This window comes from Monopterus albus, unplaced genomic scaffold, assembly GCF_001952655.1.
Source record: "Monopterus albus unplaced genomic scaffold, M_albus_1.0 scaffold58.1, whole genome shotgun sequence".
In the NCBI taxonomy this organism is placed as follows: Eukaryota; Metazoa; Chordata; class Actinopteri; order Synbranchiformes; family Synbranchidae; genus Monopterus; species Monopterus albus.
The window spans coordinates 188,526-208,837 of record NW_018127938.1 but is presented as its reverse complement, the minus strand read 5'-3'; the positions used below and the strand labels follow the sequence as shown (position 1 = coordinate 208,837).

At 39.7% G+C, this 20,312-nt stretch overlaps 1 protein-coding gene across 1 annotated transcript in view; it reads left to right on the top strand.

Moving 5' to 3' along the window:
• Positions 1 to 20,312, top strand: part of lrrc7 (leucine rich repeat containing 7) — a 104,798-nt gene that overhangs the window by 5,521 nt on the left and 78,965 nt on the right. The window contains exon 2 of the mRNA XM_020602828.1: positions 12,442 to 12,715. The gene's annotated coding sequence lies outside the window, so the exon portion shown is untranslated. The remainder of the gene's footprint in view (positions 1 to 12,441; positions 12,716 to 20,312) is intronic.

Below are 20,312 nucleotides of genomic sequence, written 5' to 3'. Positions count from 1 at the left end.
AGACAGGCTCATAAAGCATCATCAAATATTAGCTCCTGTAATTGAAAAGTAAACTATACAAACAAATATATATGGCCTGTTCCTGCTTGTGTGGTTTGTAAAGCGGCACTGTTCCTCTCTTTTCTGTTCCTTCTGTTGACAGTGGACACAATCAAACGTTATCTTTTAGGAGTCAATATGCTTTAGATCAGGACAAGCCATGAAAGCACTTCAGTGAAAATCTAAAAATATAGCTGCAGGGGTGGAAATCCACCTGACATGTATGCCTCTGCATCCAATATCATCTGCCAAATAAAATCACAAAACCTAATTCTAATGACTGAAGTTTAAAGACAGAATGGAGTAACTGCAAATGACTGATCAGCATGAAAAGTCATGGTGAAACTTTTTGTTTCATTTTTTTCTGTATGAATAAGTGTTTTATCAGATGAAGCTTGTTGTGTGACTGAACAAAACTAAGGGTCTGCAGATATTTCCTTTCCTTTCCTCCTGTCTCTTCTCATAATTTCTCCTTTCATCTCCCCTTTCCTCTCATGGTTCCTCCTCTCCTCTCTTGTTTCTTCATCTCATCTCTCCTCTCCTCCCATTCTTCATCTGCCCTTCAGAGGCTCCTCCTCTCCTTTAATGTTTCCTCCTCTCCTCTCTTGCTTTCTCATCTCTTCTCCTTTCCTCATATTTCCTCATTTACTCCTCTTGTTTCCTCATCTGTCATTTCCTCTCATGTTTCCTCCTCTCCCCAGGTGTTTCCTTCTCTCCTTTCCCTCTCTTGTTTCCTCCTCTCATCTTGCCTATCTTCTCATTTCTCCTCTCCTCCCATTTCTTCATCTGCCCTTTCCTCTCATGGCTCCTCCTCTTCTCTAATGTTTCCTCCTCTCCTCTCTTGCTTCCTCATCTCTTCTCCCTTCTTCATGTTTCCTCATTTACTCCCCTTGTTTTCTCATCTGTCATTTCCTCTCATGTTTCCTCCTCTCCTCAGTTGTTTCCTTCTCTCCTTTCTCTCTCTTGTTTCCTCCTCTCATCTTGCCTCTCTTCTCACTTCTCCTCTCCTCTCCAGCTCTGTAGGTTACCATAGCACCCAGGAGAAAAATGTCAACCCACACAGAGTCTCCTCATACCACTGCATACCACTCATTCTCTTCCTCTCTCTCATCCTTCTAGTCTGCCACTGTGTCTCTCCTCCTCTTTACTCTCTCTGTCCTATTCATCTTTCTCATGGTCCTTCCTTCCTCCTGCCACTCCCCTCAGCACGACACCATTATGATTTTTAATATTGTTTAGATCTCACAGTGAATTTTGTGCATGTACACCTGAGTGTGTGTGTGCAGGCTTGTTTGCATAGTTGCTTAGTTATGAATATGCAGAGATGTTCTGCCCAACATGACAACTCAGCTTCACTGTCCTCCCACACACACAGGATGCCGATGGACACATATTCACACACACTCATCCACAGAGGAGAGTGGGCTCTGATTGAGGCCCTTCAGACTCTCCAGGGTGTTTTAAAGTAGCCAGCTAGTGCAAACCACTAATGTGCGCAATGTCTTCTGTTTTCTTTTGCTGTTTTCCTTCTGTCTCTTTGAATGGCCTGACTACTTCTGTTTAAATGCTAACAGAGCATCATTATTTGGGAGTTTGCGTTTGTGCGCATTTGAGTGACAGAGATAGAGTCATCTGAGGCCATCTGAGGCCTTCCCAGCCAACCTGCAGATATTACATGCAAAGGCCAGTTTAAGTGGACAATGACATATATGCCTGTAAATGTGAGTGCATACATGTTACATGTATGTCAAATTGCTCATTTTAAATGAATTCTACTTTATTTCTACAGCCCAGAATCACAAATGGTCTCAGAAGGTTTTACAATCAGTGGAACACTGCATTGTATTCTCATTCAGTGTGTCAAATATTTTGTCAACTAAGTTTTGTGTCTCATACTGATGCTAAAGGGTGCCGACTGTTGTGTTGCCTCACATCAGTGTCTGGGCCAGCTGGATTGAAAAAATGGCACTTGAGCACACCTCACAGACTACAGCCAAGGGCCAACTACCAAGTACGTTCTGCGCCTGCATTAGAGAAATAACTCCCCCTACCAGCAGGTGGTGGTATCTGTATTTCCCATTCAGAAAGGGAAAGAAGAAGACCTAGACAGCAGAAATACAGCTGACTTTGGTCTTCTGTTGTGGAAGAAGAAAGGAGATTGCAGAGGTAAAAAAACAAGGAGAAACGGCACCTAGTGTATGAAATCATGGATACTATAGCGACAGGCTGAAGGGGCTTTCCTGAACATTTCTCTGAATAGCCAATCAGAGTGATCTCTGTCACTGAAGAGTATTGATAAGAGTATTAGGGGAAGGGCATGAGGTAAAAAAAAAAAAAGCAGTCTGCTCTGACAGCCCTCCACTGTAGTTTCTATTGATCTTTCACAGAACCATCTGCTGTCTGCTCCGTTCAGTATTTACTGTATTAAATAATCTATGCAGTCTAATGATCACAAGGATAGTTTACAATGGAAATTTCAAAATACCAGAAATTGGCTTTATTAAGGTGTTTATGAAGGTTAGGTCTGAAGAAGACACACAACACCTTTGGTAAGAAACAGTAAATATAAAATATAATTGTTTTCTTGCTAGATCATGCCACAAGGTATCTTTTCTATATTTTGTTTGCCACTTTGACCTTAGTAGTCTTAATACGCAGGTACACAATGACACATCCTGGATAGAGTCACTTTTATCAATGATAAAAGTTCAATAAAAAATTCTCAAAACACAAAATAACCGCAACAAAAGACCTTAGCTTTGGTTTGTATTGATGGCTTTTTAACTTCAAACATGAAAATGAATGTGAGGCAGCGTGGGCTGTTCTCAGTCAGAAAGGTAATGGAGTTTTGCTTTGTTGTTCAGCATAAACAAGGCAACAGGTGTGGGCAGGTGGAAAAAAATATGTGCAATCAAACTGAGCAACTAAGCTTATAACACAGTCACTTCCTGGCTGATGTGTTTAAAGGTGTTACCTGTGGCCAGACGTTAGATGTCAGAAATTGCAGCTTATTACAAAAGCAGCATTTGAACATGCAGCTGAAAAGAACAGTGAGTGATTTGTATGTACAGTCATGAGTCATGTGGATGACAGTGTGGAGACGTTTATTCAAATTTAACACAGCTGTGAATTTGTATGTTAATGAGTTGCTAGGAACTGATCGTATTGTGGAAAAGCACATGAAGGTTTGATCATTATGACAAACTAAAGGCTATTTTTACTTGTGGGTGTGGAACACTGCAGCACACTGCTTTATGGAGACCACAAGTCACACATTTTATGAAAATGTTGGGGTGTAAGGTTAGCACAAGTGCTTGCTTTGGTTAAGGTCAGGGTAAGCCACCTGGAAATGAATTAAGTCTATGTACAGACCCTGTAAGTGACAACCACACAGTGTGTGTGTTCCTGTGCATGCAGCAGGTGGAGACCTGGTTCCAGTGTTGATTCTCATGTTGACATTAGAAACATCCATTAGTCTGCACTTGCAGTAGTAGTCAGGACAACAACCATAAAATACAAGTGTTCACACACTCTCATAGTAGGGTCTTACCTACAATATGGGGACAAAAATCTGGTCCCCATTTTGTGTAAAATTAGAATAACATATAGGCTAATGCTGTGGTAAACGTCCAGCTGAGGAATGTAGCTGTTAAGATTAAAACAAGGTTAAAAAATGAATGTAAAACATTACAATGTTGTCACTGGTGACAACATTATTGTACTGTTTGTAATTTATTAAGGTGTGCAGTTTGTCAAATGGGAGATGTTATCTTCTATTTTATCTGTGCACATTTTATTGTAAAAAAATAGTATGGCTATTTCAGTTCAGGCCAATGTTGTTGTTTTTTTTTTTTATTAAGTGACTTTTTGTAACAAGCCTGTTTTTATTCTGTAGTTCTATAATCCAAGACCAATTTCTTTTTCAGGAGGCAGTAAAAGCAATCCAGCCCTTTGAACATTGACTCTTAAAGAATACAAACATTTCCTGATGTAGCACAGTTGCTGGTATGATGATGTGAACAACACTGAGCTGCTGCAAAATATCATATTTGCCTAAATATGGGGCAGCCCTGATTATTAGATCCCCCTTTTCCAGCATCTGTTTTTGAGAAGCAAACACTTCTACAGCTGTCTTGTTTAGAAAGTTTCACTGAGAGACCATTAACACAAGGAAAAGAGAATTCTCATTATTAAAGCCTATTCTTTTGTAGAAGTGAAATATGAATATGACATGTACTGTAAAAGCCACTTTTGTGTAGCCTGTCAGAGACTCACATTCTCTCCTGTCAAAATAATTTTCTCTGGCAGTGAACATTTTTCGGTGTCTCATCCTCTCTGATAACAGTAAATTTTGTCTGGTCAACAGATTTTCTTTCTAATTCAGTTTTTTCAGTAAAAACACTGGGAAACTTGTTTTTAGTCATCATGATTTTATTTCCACCGTGGCAGCAAAGCAGTTTTACATACGGCTTCAGATACTTAAACTGGGCTAACAAAACTTATATTAATGCTAACTAAAGCAGGCGTTATACTCTGTCCTTTGGAAACTCCCTAATTTTCTGTAGCTCATGATCCAACATTCACTCCCACTTCACGCTGCACAGAGGTGAGAGCGGTGAGAGAGGAATCAGGGGTTACATTTCCCTGTCTAGCATGGTGGGATTACTGAACAGGTCAACCAGGTATGGACCCGGGGGCCCAAAGGATCAGGGGTCCCTGGGCCAGAGCCGGTCTGTGCAGTGGGTGTTAACATTTCTTGTTGGAAAATCAGTTAACAAAAAGTAGACACAAAACAGCCACAAAGAAATGTAATATGAGTACAAAGACATGTAAAGCAATATCATAGACAAAATGCAAGTAAAACAGAGACAAATAAAATACAGAGACTAAAAAGACAGGCAAAATGACTAAAAATAAATGTTAAAAAATGACTAAAAAGGGTCACAAAACAAGTGGCCACAGCTAAATAGAGATGCAAAATAATTAAAATAAAAAAAAATTACCCAAACTTTCTTTGAGTCTGGGGGTCTTGATCCTATGTAGGAGGTCAAGGGCCCTTTATCTGTCTGGGCTCAGGGACCCAGTGTCTCATAATCCATCCCTGCTGTCTAGCTCTATTTCTACTGTTATTACTCAACAATTTTTGTCAGTTTTCATGTGTACAACCAAGTGAAACACTATGAATGCCTTCCTGGAGAGACTGTGTAAAAATATGCGTCGTCATCCCCATTTTATATCACATCTCCCCCTCTCTATAATGGCTGGCTATTCAGTGAGAGGTGTTCAGTGCATGTATGAACTAATCTCTATCATCAAATTTTCACAGTGAGTTACCGTATGAATCAGCCCAGTCACTGACTAAATCAGTACATTTAGCTGTGGAGCTTCTCACTGGTGACTAAGCACTCTGGTTTCTGATCAGCTGGGATTCACACCTTAGTTCCTCTTTAAAGACTTATCAAAAGCTTAGCCTACGTAAGCCATAGGAACAAACATAATTTTATGTTTGTTGTAAATAATATGCTGCTGAGGAGCTACCAACCTTATGTACAATCATTGTATATGCTAGTGTTGTAGCCTGTTGGACTGATCACACCAGCTCTGACTAGAAACAAACTGAATGTACCTGTTACTGAGGTGAGGACAGTTAGAATCAGATGTGAAAACAGTGATGTGTTCGCTCGCTGTTGTATACTGAAGGGTCTTTGAATGACGATGCAAACTAAAAGCTGAAGAAAAACAGTAACTGAACTGCATAGACAGTGACGAGCTAAACATTGAGCTAAACAAAGCGATTTGTGATATCCTCTATTTTCACTGCACCTTTGAGTTCAGCCGTTCGGATCAGGTGTAAAAACATTTGATTTCTGACAGCATGTCTTATAAAATGACAGACCATATACTGGCCATAACTCTGAAAGGCTATAAATTGACTTAAAAACACTTGCTAGCCTGGCAACACTCATAAGTGAAAACTCTGATTGTGTTTCTATTAATCGTTATTAATGTGAGACAACGGCAAGTTAAAGAATGGCAGTATTTGATGGATGGATGGCTCACACTCCATTCTTCCTCGCTCCACTCATTAGTTTTTATGGTAACAGAGTGTTGCTGAGCTGGTCTCAGGCTGCCCACTCAGGCCACACAGCTCTAAAACATGCATGTGCACACTCACACAAGCACAGGACACACTTAGGTACACACACTCGTTTACTCATACTGTAAACACACGAACACACAAATGTGCATATCCAGGTGCACAGTATGCATGTACAGAAATACAGCATACAAGTGTTTTTATATCACAAGTGGGCTGTTCCCAACTTTAGCTCTGACTCTCTGTGCAGGTTTGTGTGTTTCCCTCCAAGCTGAAACAAAAGGCATCTCTTTTTATTTGTTCTTTTCTTTGCCTCTTTAGAAACAGTAAGGTTACTGATGAGGTGCTTGCAGACATGGGGTCACTAACCCAGGTACATACTGTAAGAGCATGCACACACATACACACATACACAGTATAATTCTAACAATTTGGACCTCACAAGGATAGAAACATAAGAACACACACACATCCACAAAACCCAATCAGATATAGTGTGTGTGGAGTGGCTAGCCCACTCAGAACATCGCAGAGGCAAAGACAGAAACAGAAACGCCAAAGTAGGTTAGAGCAAAGCACTCTGGGATAGCAGGATACCCCTTGGGCTTCTGCAAGAAGCTCTCTTTTTTATTCTTCTTCCTGCTACTTCTAACTCTGATGCTTTTCTTTTTTTTTTTTTCTTTATTCCTAAATGTTTTCCATCTTTCTCTGTTCATTGGACATAGCTCTGGTTTTCAGTGATTCTCACATCAGAACAAATATAGCTATGAGACAAATACAGCGCTGATCTGGCTAATTAGAGCTGCCTGTTTTTCCTTTTTTCTCTGCTATTATTAGCATGCACCACAACGCATACCAACATTTCACAGCGGTTTATTAAAGAAACAAATTCACCTGTTATTTCCTGGCAACACACAGTTCAGAAACAAAAGAGAAGTTAATAAACGTGGTAGTGATTGAAACCCTGTCATCAACATTCAGTCATTCATTCACTGAGTTAGTTTCACTCAGTGATGTCATTCATTAGCTCCTTTCTTCATCTTTTTCTGTCTTTGGTCAGCAGATTATAGGGGGAAAGGGTTGAAAACAAAGTGACAAGCGAACAGAAAGGAAGGATGGATGAATCAGAGGGCGGAAAAGCTTGCTGGCTGGTAGATCTGATAGAAAATTTAGTGAGTAGTTGAAGAGTTGCTGGCTTCATCCCCAGTGCCTGAGTGTGCCCACTACAACGGTTTGAATTACAATGAAACTCCTTAGGGATGTGTTTTTCCCCTCCTCACCAAAGAAGGCTTAATTATTAACGGGTTTTACTGGTGTAAGCCATTAATAAACAATACTTCCCTTCCTGCCCGTAAAACAATCTGTCAATACAAATCTTGTATTATGCATTTAAGGTGCAGTTATTTGGTGCAGCACTGGTTTTCTTTCATTTGTTTGATCTGTGCTAATGTTAGTTTCTGTCAAACAGTACTGTAGTGTTAACATCCAACCAAAGCTGAATGACTTACAGACTCTCATATTGCCAAGTTTCTTATCCACCACACAACATGCATACTGTAAATCTATATATATTTAGACAAACTATTCAATTTGATGAGATGAAAGGGAAGGAAAGAGGCAATGAGAAGAAGGAGAAATGGAAAGGAAAGAAGGGAGGTGATGGGAAGAGAGAGGAAAGCAAAGGGAATGAATAGAGGAGAGGAAAGGAAATATAAGAGTAAAGTAAAAGAAAGGCAAGAAGAGAGGAGAGGATGAAGCACAGGGAGCATATGACCATTGTTAGTTTCACTGCCCTGGGCAACACTCTCCTTGCATCCTTCCTCATGTTGTTCTTGACCTCACTTCTCCTCATCCTCTTTTCACTCCTCTTGAACCTCCCACCCTAAGGCAGGGAGGCAGGAGCATGCAGACGATGGCATGTATGGATTGTTTTCCCTCTCTTTGTTTCCTCCTCATCACCCCAGTAATGTATGAGCAGATGCATTTGGCTTTGTGCACATGTAAGCATGTGTGAGGGTCTTTATGCAGATCGTGTTGTCGTTCTGTGTGTGTATATGTGTTTCTTTTTCTCTGTGTGAGCGTCCCAGAAAAGACAGACCTCAGGGAGTTGTGCTCTACTTTCACTCCTTTATTAATTCACCCTTTGCTGCCACTCTGTTTGCCAGGATGGACAGGAGGGAGAGCGAAGCAGAAGGTCAAAGAGGGAAGACAAACATTAGGAAGTGAATGAGTTCAAAGGCGAGTCGAGACAGACAGTGAACGCTAATTTTTGTTGTTTCTCTAGCGCTTGTATTGAGGAATTGCATGACTTTCATTAACACTGAACATTTGGGGTTTTTTAAAAACATTTTCATTAGTGATCATTTGTCAAATCCCTGAGAAACTGCAGTTATTCATCCAACAGGGTGAAGCAGCCAACAGACTGTGGGTAGGCAGGACAGTCAGCACTCAGAGTATTTAGAGCGACAAAGACTTTGTCGTGTGAGCTTTTTGAAACTGAGGGGAGGACCATGGAGCAGTTTCCCTCCATTTTATTGTATCTTCATTCACTGGTTTTGTGAAAAATGCACACCGCTGCAGAGATTTTGATGACAGTGCTTCCCTGCTGTATTTCAGCTCTGTCAAAATTAAACTTTTTGGCCCAAGAGAGGAGCAAATCTAATCTGAATGTATGTATGGTGAGACAGTGTTGGGTTTGTTGGGGATGCTTATTTACTTTTGCCTTGTCCATGGGTGAAGCTTATGTGGTTGAGGGCCTGTACTCAGCCTTGTATCTTTAGGAATTAAACTTATGTTGGACGATTTTGTAGCTCACAATTTACATCCTTTGGCAATACAGAAAGAAGTGTGCCCCATTTGTTGCGAGCTGGAAAATAAGGGTTTCTTGTGTCCTGTCACACACTTGTCATTAAAGTGGCTGTGATCAGTATTTACTGTATATAACAATGTGTCATAAGAAAATGTGACAATGTGAAAGAGGACAGTCAGTGAATTATCACCTGGATCTGCAGCTCCCCTCAATATTATGGAGCTTTAGTGAATTTCAATTAATTGTTCAGTTGAAATTCACTAATCTCACCATTCTCTCATAGACCTGATTGTTTTTGGCCGCAGCAGGGGCAGCTGCTTTCAGTGAAACGGCTCTAAAAATCCACTCCACATAACCTGCTCAACGTGAAACAGCAGCCAGACCAAGTTAGCAGGTAGCTGGTGAACACAGTGAAGCAATGAGCAGCAAAAGAGCAAGACATTTTGCTCAGTAGTTGGTTGAGACCAAAAACAGAGCTAACAGTGAGCACTCACATGCACCAAGTGGCCAGAAACAACTCCAAATGAGTCATGATCTTGCTTTGTGACTACTGGATGTGTAAACTCTTTGTTGGCAAGTTCCCTGTTGTCATGATCTCTGTAAGACCTCCTGCTTTATGCTTTTATTTGGACACACTTCTGCTGCTTTATCTGATCCAGCTTTACTTCACCAACCATACTTACCTGATTTTAATCAAGAATCTGACCCACTGTGTATTTAAGCCAGACTCTCACAGGCTGTTGTTAGATACTGACCTAGGAAGTGGTGTTCTGTTTTATGTTTCTACTGTTTAGCTTGTTGTTGTTGGTGTGTGTGTGTGTGTGTGTGTGTGTGTGTGTGTGTGTGTGTGTGTGTGTGTGTGTGTGTGTGTGTCAGTCAGTCACTTTAAGTGCTTGCTCTTCATGGACCTCCCTATTTTTCTTGCTTCTGGTACTCATTAATGGACTCACATCTCCCAGGTTTGTCAAGTCATATTTTCTTAACATTCAGCTTGTTGTGTTAGTTAAGCCATATTTGTTTCATAAGACAGGTGTGTATTTTGTAGTAGCCTAACAATAGATCTCAATCATTAAAATAATTGTTCTATAAACTTAATTGTTCTATAAAGTTCCTGGTTGTCTGCATTTGGTTTAAGCCTTTTCCCCAAACTGAAATGCTCCTTATTAACTTAAAATGTGATGTTACTGTTATTCATAACTTACATCTTCTGCTCTCAGCTGGCCAAACATAATGTACTGCAGCTTTAAACTTTTATTTTTTTTTATGAACCATAACCACGGTTTCCCTACTTCATGCTTCAGCTAGCATTTGAAGACTTGCATAAAATGCTTTTGTAAATTGCACTTGAGCATTGATATTAAATGTAGTCTTGAGTTATGCAGGAACAAGGTCACAGTATACTCAGTGATTTTTTTTTTTCCTCTTAACCTAAAAATATATTTTGAACCGTTACAGACCCAAACCTGCGTGCCAGTTGTGTTTACTGTCCTTGACATCTCTACAATAGCCATGGACTTCTTTTTCCTCACTCTTATCATACTGAATAACAGAGATGGCTCAGATTTAATAAGGAGCTTGGTTTGTCTCTGATAGGCACAGTAATATGCATGTTTGATATGAAAAGGGCTAGAAAAGCATGAATTAAAGTTTTAGTTGACCTGAAGCCTGCACCTCCCAAGAATTTTTATGGCAATAACATGATAACAAAAGCTCTGGTAAGAGATGCTAACCTTGAAAAGTGAGTATAAAGAATACAATTATAGGAAAGAATGCTGCTTTTATTTTGAAATGAAGAGTGGTTAAACTGTGGAAAAGGTTGGGTGAAGCAGAGTATACAGCGCTATATAATGCAGTATATTTGTGCATGCTCTAGCTCGAAGCATACATTTGGCACAGGATTTTGACTGTCATGATCCCCGCAGTGACTCATACAGTGTCACCATGGTGATGAGCACATTATTGGATGTCCTCTGGATTACTTGGATGGACACAACGCAGAATGCTGCTGATGTTTTATTGATGGTTCAACCTGCTGTTCATTTCGCAACCAGCTTAAGAATTAATTCCAGACTGTCAAGCAGAATGTTCATTTCATGTTTGGCCTGTACAGATTTTGTTTAGTGTTAATGGACTGTTTTGTAAATGACTAGGAATGATGTACAAATTGGTGATGAGGGCACAAACAGTCATATAGCTGCATACATGTGTGAAAAGACACAGTACAGTTAAAAAACAAACAAAAAAAAACTTTAATCCATTTGAACATGTAAAGAGACATTAACTGGTGTACGTTATGTTTCTAAGGAGGCAAAATTAAATAACTGCAGCCTTGACCCACACACTTTTTTAAAATGCAAAATGCATTCAATTAAATAAAAATGTGTAGCAGTAATGCTGAGTTTTTTTTTTTTTTGTATATTTGCAAGACACTGAAGACACAGGTATTCAAATGGTTTGAGGGGGAAAAAAATGGGCACTTTGACAGTGTTTCGTTAAGACTGACTTAAAACAGAAGCGACCCCTGTGTCAGGGATACAATCAAAAGAAAGTGTGCAGACAGCGATGACAAATCACACAATGCAGGAGCAGAAAAATCATCAGTATTTCACTTCGAAGACTGCTGTTGTCTTTCATCAGTGCCAAAACAGTTATTACAACCCAGCATTGTCGCACTGAGATTTTATTTGTGCTTTTAGCTCAACTGTGTTAATGGAAATGAGCTGGGGTTTTTTGTTTTTTTTAGGGGGGGGGGGGGGGGGGGGGTGGGGGTTTTGTTTTTTTTTTCTGCAATAAATATTATGTTCATGTTAAAAATAACTCTGCCACTGCCTACCTCTCAATATCAGGTTCTTTAAGCAAGAAAATTCTTTCTCCAGGTAGTGAGAGAGAAATGAAACCAGATTACAAAGAATTTTCTAGTAGCTACTTTGCTGTTTGATCAATCAAAATTTAACATGGCATCACTTCATGTGACCTATTCCAAGTAATTCCCATTCTTGCATGGTATTTTTCCAATCATACAGTAGTTTAGGAACCATAGCTACACATGGCACAGACAAAACACAGCAGCAGAAGTCTAAGGAATAGAATATTATTATTAGAAAGGCCCTCATTTAGGACATCATCATCACATGAGCATGCACACTGCAGAAACTCAAACTGTGATTCAACATTACCACTACCTCTATTTGCAGGGAGAATAATGCTATGATTAAAGTGCAACTGAAGACAACATCAGACAACCACTATTGAATTTTTGTTTGTGAACTAGCAAAAAAAAAAGGCTAGGAACAATTATTTTAACTAGACAAAAGCAGACGTTTACTTCAGTATGAAGTCAGGAATCCATTATTACACAGGTAAATTTGCTGCTGTCATCCCTGTAAACTCCAGCAGAACAAAAGTTCAACAGGTGTAGCATCTATAACTGCCGGGGGGGGGGCTTAGTAAAGGGTTGCTTGATTAAAGGAACCTTTTTTTCTTTTTGTTCACACAGAAAACCTATATGAAGACGATACAAGATTCAACAAGAGTTCTGCTACTGACTGCTTAAATGAACGACAAATGTAAGAAAATGTTCAGCAGAGCGTGATACCCATAAGGCCTTGCAGGGGCCCAGTGGGCGGGGTTACAAGGAGGCAGCAATGAATCTGACCAACCAAAGGCCGTCACCTGGGGATATAAGCTCCGCCCATAACTGATCTCCAGGGTGACAACTGGACCATCACCTCATACGCCAGCATTTGAAACCTCATTGGGCCACAGAACAGGTAGGAAACGAGGAGGAGAGCAGTGGAGCGGAGGACGTTCTGTACCTCATGTCCTCAGAGTTGTTTGTCAGTATCTGCAGCTTTTCTAATTATCACTTGAACGGTAGAGGATGGGAAACAAAAAGAGGAGGTGATGGGTGGGGATGAAAAGTGTAAAAGCAAGAAGAGGTGGAGAGCCTAAAGAGGTTTAACAGTTTATGGAAGCAAGGTAAAGTTTAAGGATTGAGAAGGAAAGAGGATGAGATGCATTTGGTTGTACACGGGAACGTGACCAAAAGTTTTGGGGGTTGGGGGCATAATGTCAAATCCTGCATATTTTTTCACCTGTGCACCTGGTTGTTGCAGGAATGAAAGGTGTACCATGGCTGACAACAACAGTAGGACTTTTGTTTGGTTTGTGTGTTTGTCAACCAGACACCAAAGCTGGGATATATTACTCTTGTGAGCAGGCGCTCATATCAAGTTGCCAATGTCTGTTGTGGGAATTAAGTTTATTACCTACAAGATTCAGATATAGACACAATTTATATCTGACTGAAAGATTATTTCCCACTGTGCTTCATGTACATCCTTCAGATTGATATGTTTTAATAACCAACCCAAAGTCTTTCTTTCTTCCTGGTGAACTAGACACTTTCTTTTCAACATTAAATTAAGCATTACTGCATAAATACGGTGCACATTCAAGTTTCCAACAAGGAATTAAAAATACACTAACCAATAAAATGTGATCTTTGTATCACAACCACACGTGTGTATTTTCTGAGTGTGGGCTTATATGGGTCAGGTTCAATGTAACAGACTTATTGTCCATAACCCCGCCCCCCGCTCTGTTCTTCCTTTCTCTGTTTCTCTGTCTGCTGTTGCCATGGAAACCAGTCCTACCCGGTTCGCTGAGTCAGGAAAAGGAGGGTGTAGTTTGACTGGGGTAGTCCTGTCAGAATCACTAGGTGGCACCTCAGACTCATGTATCAAACATCTTTAAGCTGCTTGTAACAGCTCAGAGGTACGGAGTCACATTCAGCTTTAAGTATCAATCCAGTGCACTCACTTTGAAGAGTCTCATTGGCTTAAGGGGGAAACTTAAAAAGGAAATCCTCCCCTTTAAGGCTGTTTCACTAATTTCTCACTGGGCCCTGCAGCTCAATATCAGTTTAGTTTAACAGAGTTATATAATAGGCTATGGATTCAGTGGAGTTAATCTTGATGAAAGATAAAATGGGAACTTGATCTTTCAGGAAAACTGCTGCATTCTAAAGGAAAAGTAGATCTTAAATAGTGACCTCAGGCTTAATGCACTAAGTTTAAACTCCACTTTAATCGTCACAAATGTTTTAACAGGCTTGATGTTCTTTCCTTTCTGTCAAATCCAGCGGCTTCTCTCTCAAACACTTATAGCCCACTGGAAATGGCATTACATTAAATGACCAGTTCACTGTTTCCCCAATGATGACACCATATTCCATTAAGGAAGTGTGATGATGGATCTTTGGACTCACTGCATATAAGGCTGACATAACCAGTTGTTAGAGGAAAACCTTTTGCTGTTAGTTTAAAGCTCCTTTCATGCTCAAAGTAAAATCAAACAAATCCTGGCCAAGGTATATCTAATATGCATTTCCTAGGAGTTGGGACAATCACTCATAATTCTGAAAACTTGCATAAATGCAACCAACTTGGACTTTAAGATTAAACAAGTTCTGCAGAGGTGACTGAGGTTGAAGGTGTCTAGATAAACTTAACTGCTATCAGTGTAATCCAACCAGCCAGACCAATTCAGTTGTATCTGCAGGCTATGATATAAATGACTCCAGTGCTATTTTCTTTTTGTTTATCTTGCAACAAAAATTTACATAAAACGTACAACTCGTGCATCCCTTGGGAACTGTTTTTCTCACTAAGTGCCTCACAGTCCCAGTGGGGGACACGACTGCACTGTAATTATCACAGTGCAAAGTAGTGCCAGGATGTTCCAGTGCTGTTTTCCCTTTGTATATGGATCTCTAAAATATATAGACTTTTGTGAGGTTTTGAGGATTGAGTGTTGCACACTTTTCAGGCCACAAGAGTGCACACTACAGTAAGCCGAAATATGCATCATCAACCCAGAATATTTAAAGACTATCTTATGAACCATAACATTTGAAATTAATCTGCTGTGATGATTGTGTTGATGCCATGTCTGTTTAATTTTTACAGTAAAAAATACTGCCTGTTACTTTATGACAGGAGCAGGCATAAGAAATAACCTGGAGTCGAATGTCTGGCTGTGGTACATGGACAAATCCTTGGCTGGTCTCTGATGGTAGAATCTATCAGTGTAAACTTGATTCTGTAATACTAGTAGAAAACATTTCTACTCATTATGGGTCAGCAGTAGTACAAAGTGTGTTCTGTGCTCTGGATGGCAGGATTCTTGCGCATACATTTTTTAAGTAAGAGGAGATTTACTACCTCTAGGTTTGAGTCTATTATGTGTATAAGATTGTTTGTGTGCTTCTTTAAATAGCTCCTTGTGAATGGAATTTGCCTTAATGACTCTTTTGTGATTGCATTTTCTTCTCCGTAGAAGAGGACAGTTGGGCAAGTCCATAGTAATTGAAGCAGTTGCAAATGAATCACATGGGACTGAATCTTCAGTCTGAGCTCAACTGAACAAAGTTAATGGCTTTTGGGAACGACTCCTGTGTGACTCACTCCTGGGGCCACATTACAGGAATATACAAATGAGAAAACCCTGTTTTAATCCCACTTAAGAAAGCAGTTTAGTTTTTTTTCTGGGACAGAGGGAGAGTTGCAAAATGCACAATGTTTGTTAATAATGGTAAACACTTTTATTGGCCAATATGTTATATACACACAAGAATTTCTGTCCAGTAAAAAACTGAGGCAGCCATCTTGATCTGATAGTGTGCTTCAAGATTGATTTAGATTGATCTAATGAAGTGAACATCTGGAACATACTTCTCTCTGCTTTTTTTTTAATTGAGAATGGCACCTTCTCTGGTTGCAGCCTCTTCACTATGGGGATTTGCTAGTTCTCTTAAATAATTTTAAAGTGAACATGGTTGGGTTTTAGACTTGGACAAAACAAGCAATTTCCAGATATCACCTTGTGCTTTATACAGTTTTCACCCATGTTTTGGCAGTTGTCAGATCCTAACACACGGTCACTGTTAAGCAAAATAAAATGGAGTTAAACTGACTTGAAGAGTAAGAATACACTTCATGTCACAGTTAGGTGTGTGTGTATAGCATGAGTGAAATGTGAGCTGTTATGTGGCCTGTACAGAGCAGTATTTATTCAAAGTTATCTGTTTGGTCAGACACGCAGGAGAGCAAAGGAAACAAGACACAATGTAATCTCTATTTGTCAGCGCACAGTTATCAGGAAATCATTGCCTCCAACTATTATGTTACAACTAAGGAACATATTGGGCAATAGTTGCATCACTCCACACATATTAACAGTCTTTTAGTCTCTTTATCTCTTCTCTGTTCATCTTTATCTATCTATTTGCTCCTCTTCCTCTCTGCAGGTATCCTTTCTTCCTCAGTGATCACAGGAATGGTTGCCATAGCAACAGAGAGACTAGAGTGAAGTGAAAAAGAGAAGAAAGTGGCACTTCATCAATTTCTGCCTCCCAGCATCTCTCTTCCTCTCTACATCTGTTTTCTTTTTTCCCATTCACATAGATGCTTCTCCTGGAGCTTTCATCTGTTCCTTCTTCCCTCCAGCTTTATCTCTAATCCTTTTCTATCCCTTTGTGTCCTAAAGTTAAGGGCCAATTATACCTTCTACATCTGTGAAACATGGTTTATGATATACACAACTGCACTTTTTGCTGTGTTTATGTGCTATATGCAGCAAGAGTCCTCCCGTTTTTTTAAGTGGGGAAGGGTTGATTCTTGCTTGAGGTCCTTTACGTTTTGTTGTGTGTCAATTTAAAGCAGGGAATTAAAGTTGCACAGAGTGTCTCCTGACTGAAAGGTTTCCATTGTTAGATGGCAGTTTCTTCACTTTTTATCATCCACTTTCAAGTTTCTTAAATGCAAAATAGATGCTGTTTATCATATTCTATTCTAAATAAACTAAGAAAGGTTTTTTTTTTAACGGAAAAATTCATAGGACACTCAACACCAAATGGAAATAAGATGTTTGTCCTCATGTGGTGTAGGCTATGTGCTAGAGAAGGAGTGAGTGAGTGTGTGTGTGTGTGTGTGTCTGTTTTAATCTCATTCATATATTCATCAGCAGGCAGAAGTGCTGACGCAAGTGAGAGGAGGCATGGAAGTGAGAGGCAGAATGTGTGAGATAAGGTGTGTGGAGGAGAAAGAAATCCAGAAATTCAACCATCTATTCACCCAGAGCGGTAATGGTGATAGGTGATGTCGACATTAAACATACAGAAGTTAGACTGAGAGAACAGGGAGGTTGTCAGAAAGAGAAGATGAAATAAAGGTGGAGTGTCCTGGAATGATGTAGACATTTCAAAAAAAGGACAGGGAAAATCAATTAGCTTCTCTGTTTTCTTACAGCAAAAGCAACTCTAACCTCAGTTCTGTAAGATTTATTTAGGATCAGAAAGCAATCAAATCCTCAGATGCAGACCGAAATAACACTGATGTGCATATAAAGCTTTCTCCTGTGTCTATCTCTACTTAGTCTTGTGCTGGTAACCTAAAAACTGAAATGTGCAAAAATAGTCATATGACAGAACATATGACAGAAATCAAACAAACAAGGTTAGAGAAGGAGAAATTATAAATACTAGATTAGGGAGAGAAGAGAAATGATAAAACGTGGAGTATAAAGAGAAGGATGACAAGATCCTTAATGTTTGACCATGTTGATCATTACCCATAATTCAGGGGGAGTGTCCACACTGTGGACAGCTGCCTGAATCTCAGAGCTAACCAGGTGTGACATGCGTTAGTTTTGTCAAGGCTGGTTACCCCGGTAATAAAATGAATACATGACAGTTATTTATTGTATCATGCACATCCAAGCGCTCAGCCCACGTGGAATTACAAGACACCAAACATACGGTTCTTACGGTTGCAGTGGTGAAGGATTTGGCAGAAATAAGTGAGTGTAACCTTTTGCAGAATGCTTTGTCTTCTGTCCCAGGTGCTATGAAAACAAGCAGCCACACAAAAAGCTGCCTTGCTGAAACACAGCTCATTCATTCACTCATAAGAACTCATCAGTGCCCCAGAACAGTATAAATTTATGTGCATGTAATAAACGCTTCTGGTAGCTGTAATAATTAAAAACAAGAGTAAAGTAGGAAGCTGTGGCGTTTTTATAGAGCAACACATTCTGCATAGGGATGATGGACAAAACCTAGGAGACTGCTGTTTATATCCGACATTAAAACATCAGGAAATTGTCTTCTACACATGAGGGAAACTTCCTCTTGTGCAGCCAAATCACATGGACCATAAATGTGACATGGGTTTAAGGTTAGGGGTCCCTAGTCCTGATTCTGAAACAGGAAAACAGCAAATATGTTGTTGAGATATCTTGCTGTGGATTAGCTGCACCAGGTGCAGAATGTTGCTTTTTCCTACAACAGATAAAAACAGTCTCTTATTGAAAATAACATTGATTATCTAAACTTGTAATTGCTGGTTAGCTCCACAGCTCCTGTGCTTAAAGCTGTTGTCTTAATCTTTAAACATCCTAAATACAAAAACCAAGTTGCCATGCTTTACTGCACACCAGTTACCTAGCAACACCCATTCACAGAATCCCATATTAAGCACAGTGCAATATGGAGGCTGAATGTATTCTCTGATTCAGAGTGAGAGGGAGTGGACAATAAATGAGGAGCAAACCAGGAAATATTATGTTTTGTGTTGTAGATGTTGACGGCAGGTTGCGGTTTATAACACGAATGATTGTAAAATAGTTGGTTTGGGTCATGAACTTGTTATTGTACATGCTAGGCTGCCCAGTACCAGTGTAGTAACATATCATCAGTCCAGTCACTCAGCATCCTTACAAAGCCCAACCAAAGCTGTAGATGCTTTTGCACTCCCACTCTGTGTACACTGCTGTTTCTCTGTCATGCACTGTTTCAGCTTACAATGTCATCCAAATACAAGCTCCTACCTACCATGTAATCCCATGTATTTCCCGTCTGTCTGCACCATGTCTCTCCATTGTCAGTCAGTCGTTCAGCCAACCAAACAACCAGCCAGCCAATTACTCATCTCAGTGGGAGCAGACTAAAACTTGGTTCCTTCCCACACCTAATACCTACTAATACCTAACAGATCTTAAGGCTTACTATCCAGACTGTAATGGGCGTCATGCACAAGACAGCCTTATAAACAGCAACTTCTAGTATCATTTTTAAAAAACTGATTAATGAAACTGTGTTTCTGTGGCAACCATGGATGTTTGGTATTGGCAGGAAGGAGACAGTGGGACATGGCTGACTACTGTGCTGCTCTGCCCATGTCTTCTCTTTTCTGTGCTAATCAGTTCTGGCTGATTTCTCAGATCAGTATGGAATCAGATATGTTGCATCTTATATTGTACCGGCACTCACAATATATCGTTGACACTATATGAGACTATTTTGAATGTGAGCTACATTAATAATAATAAAAAAAAACTGCACTGGAATGTCCTTCACTGCAGTTTCAAACTACATCTTGAGAATTCTCAGACATTGTTTTCAAAGGAAATTACTGTCGAACAAGTTTTCAAGCAAGGGAATCAGTGGTAATATGTTGGCTTCCAATGCAGTTTAGTGCATATTGGTGCATCTGAGACTGATGCATGTATTGTCCCTGCCTGAGGCACAAACAAATTAAACAACTGTTTAGGGGTAAGTCAGTATACACTGTGTGCACAATTATTAGGCAAGTTGTATTTTTGAGGATTAATTTTGTTATTGCACAACTACAGTGCTCTTGGTCAATCCAAAATGTTAACAAACCCTCAAACCTGAACATTTAAGTAGTAAAAGTGAAGTTTTGGCTTTCTTAAGAGAATATCTACATGTACACCATTATTAGGCAACTATTAGTGTGCAGAATTATTATGCAACTAAATAAAAAACAAAGATTTTCCCATCTCACTTATTTATTTTCACCTGTTAAAGTGAGAATAATAAACAAACTCATAATTTACAAATAAACAGTTCTGAAATTCCAAACAGAAAACCTCAGTGACCAATATAGCCACCCTTCTTTTCGATAGCAGTCACAAGCCTTCCATTCACAGAGTCAGTCAGTTTTTTGATCTGGTCAGAATCAACTTTTTGTGCAGCCACAACCACAGCCTCCCAGAGACTGTTCAGAGAGGTGTACTGTTTACCTTCACTGTAAATTTCCTGCTTAAGAAGGGCCTAAAGGTTCTCAATAGGGTTTAGGTCAGGTGAAGAAGGGGGCCATGTCATTAGTTTTTCATCTTTAAGGCCTTTACTGGCCAGCCACGCAGTGGAGTACTTTGATGCATGTGATGGAGCGTTGTCTTGCATAAAAGTCAAAGTCTTCTTGAAAGATGTAAACTTTTTCCTGTACCACTGCTTGAAGAAAGTGTCTTCTAAAAATTGGCAGTAGGTCTGAGAGTTGATTTTGA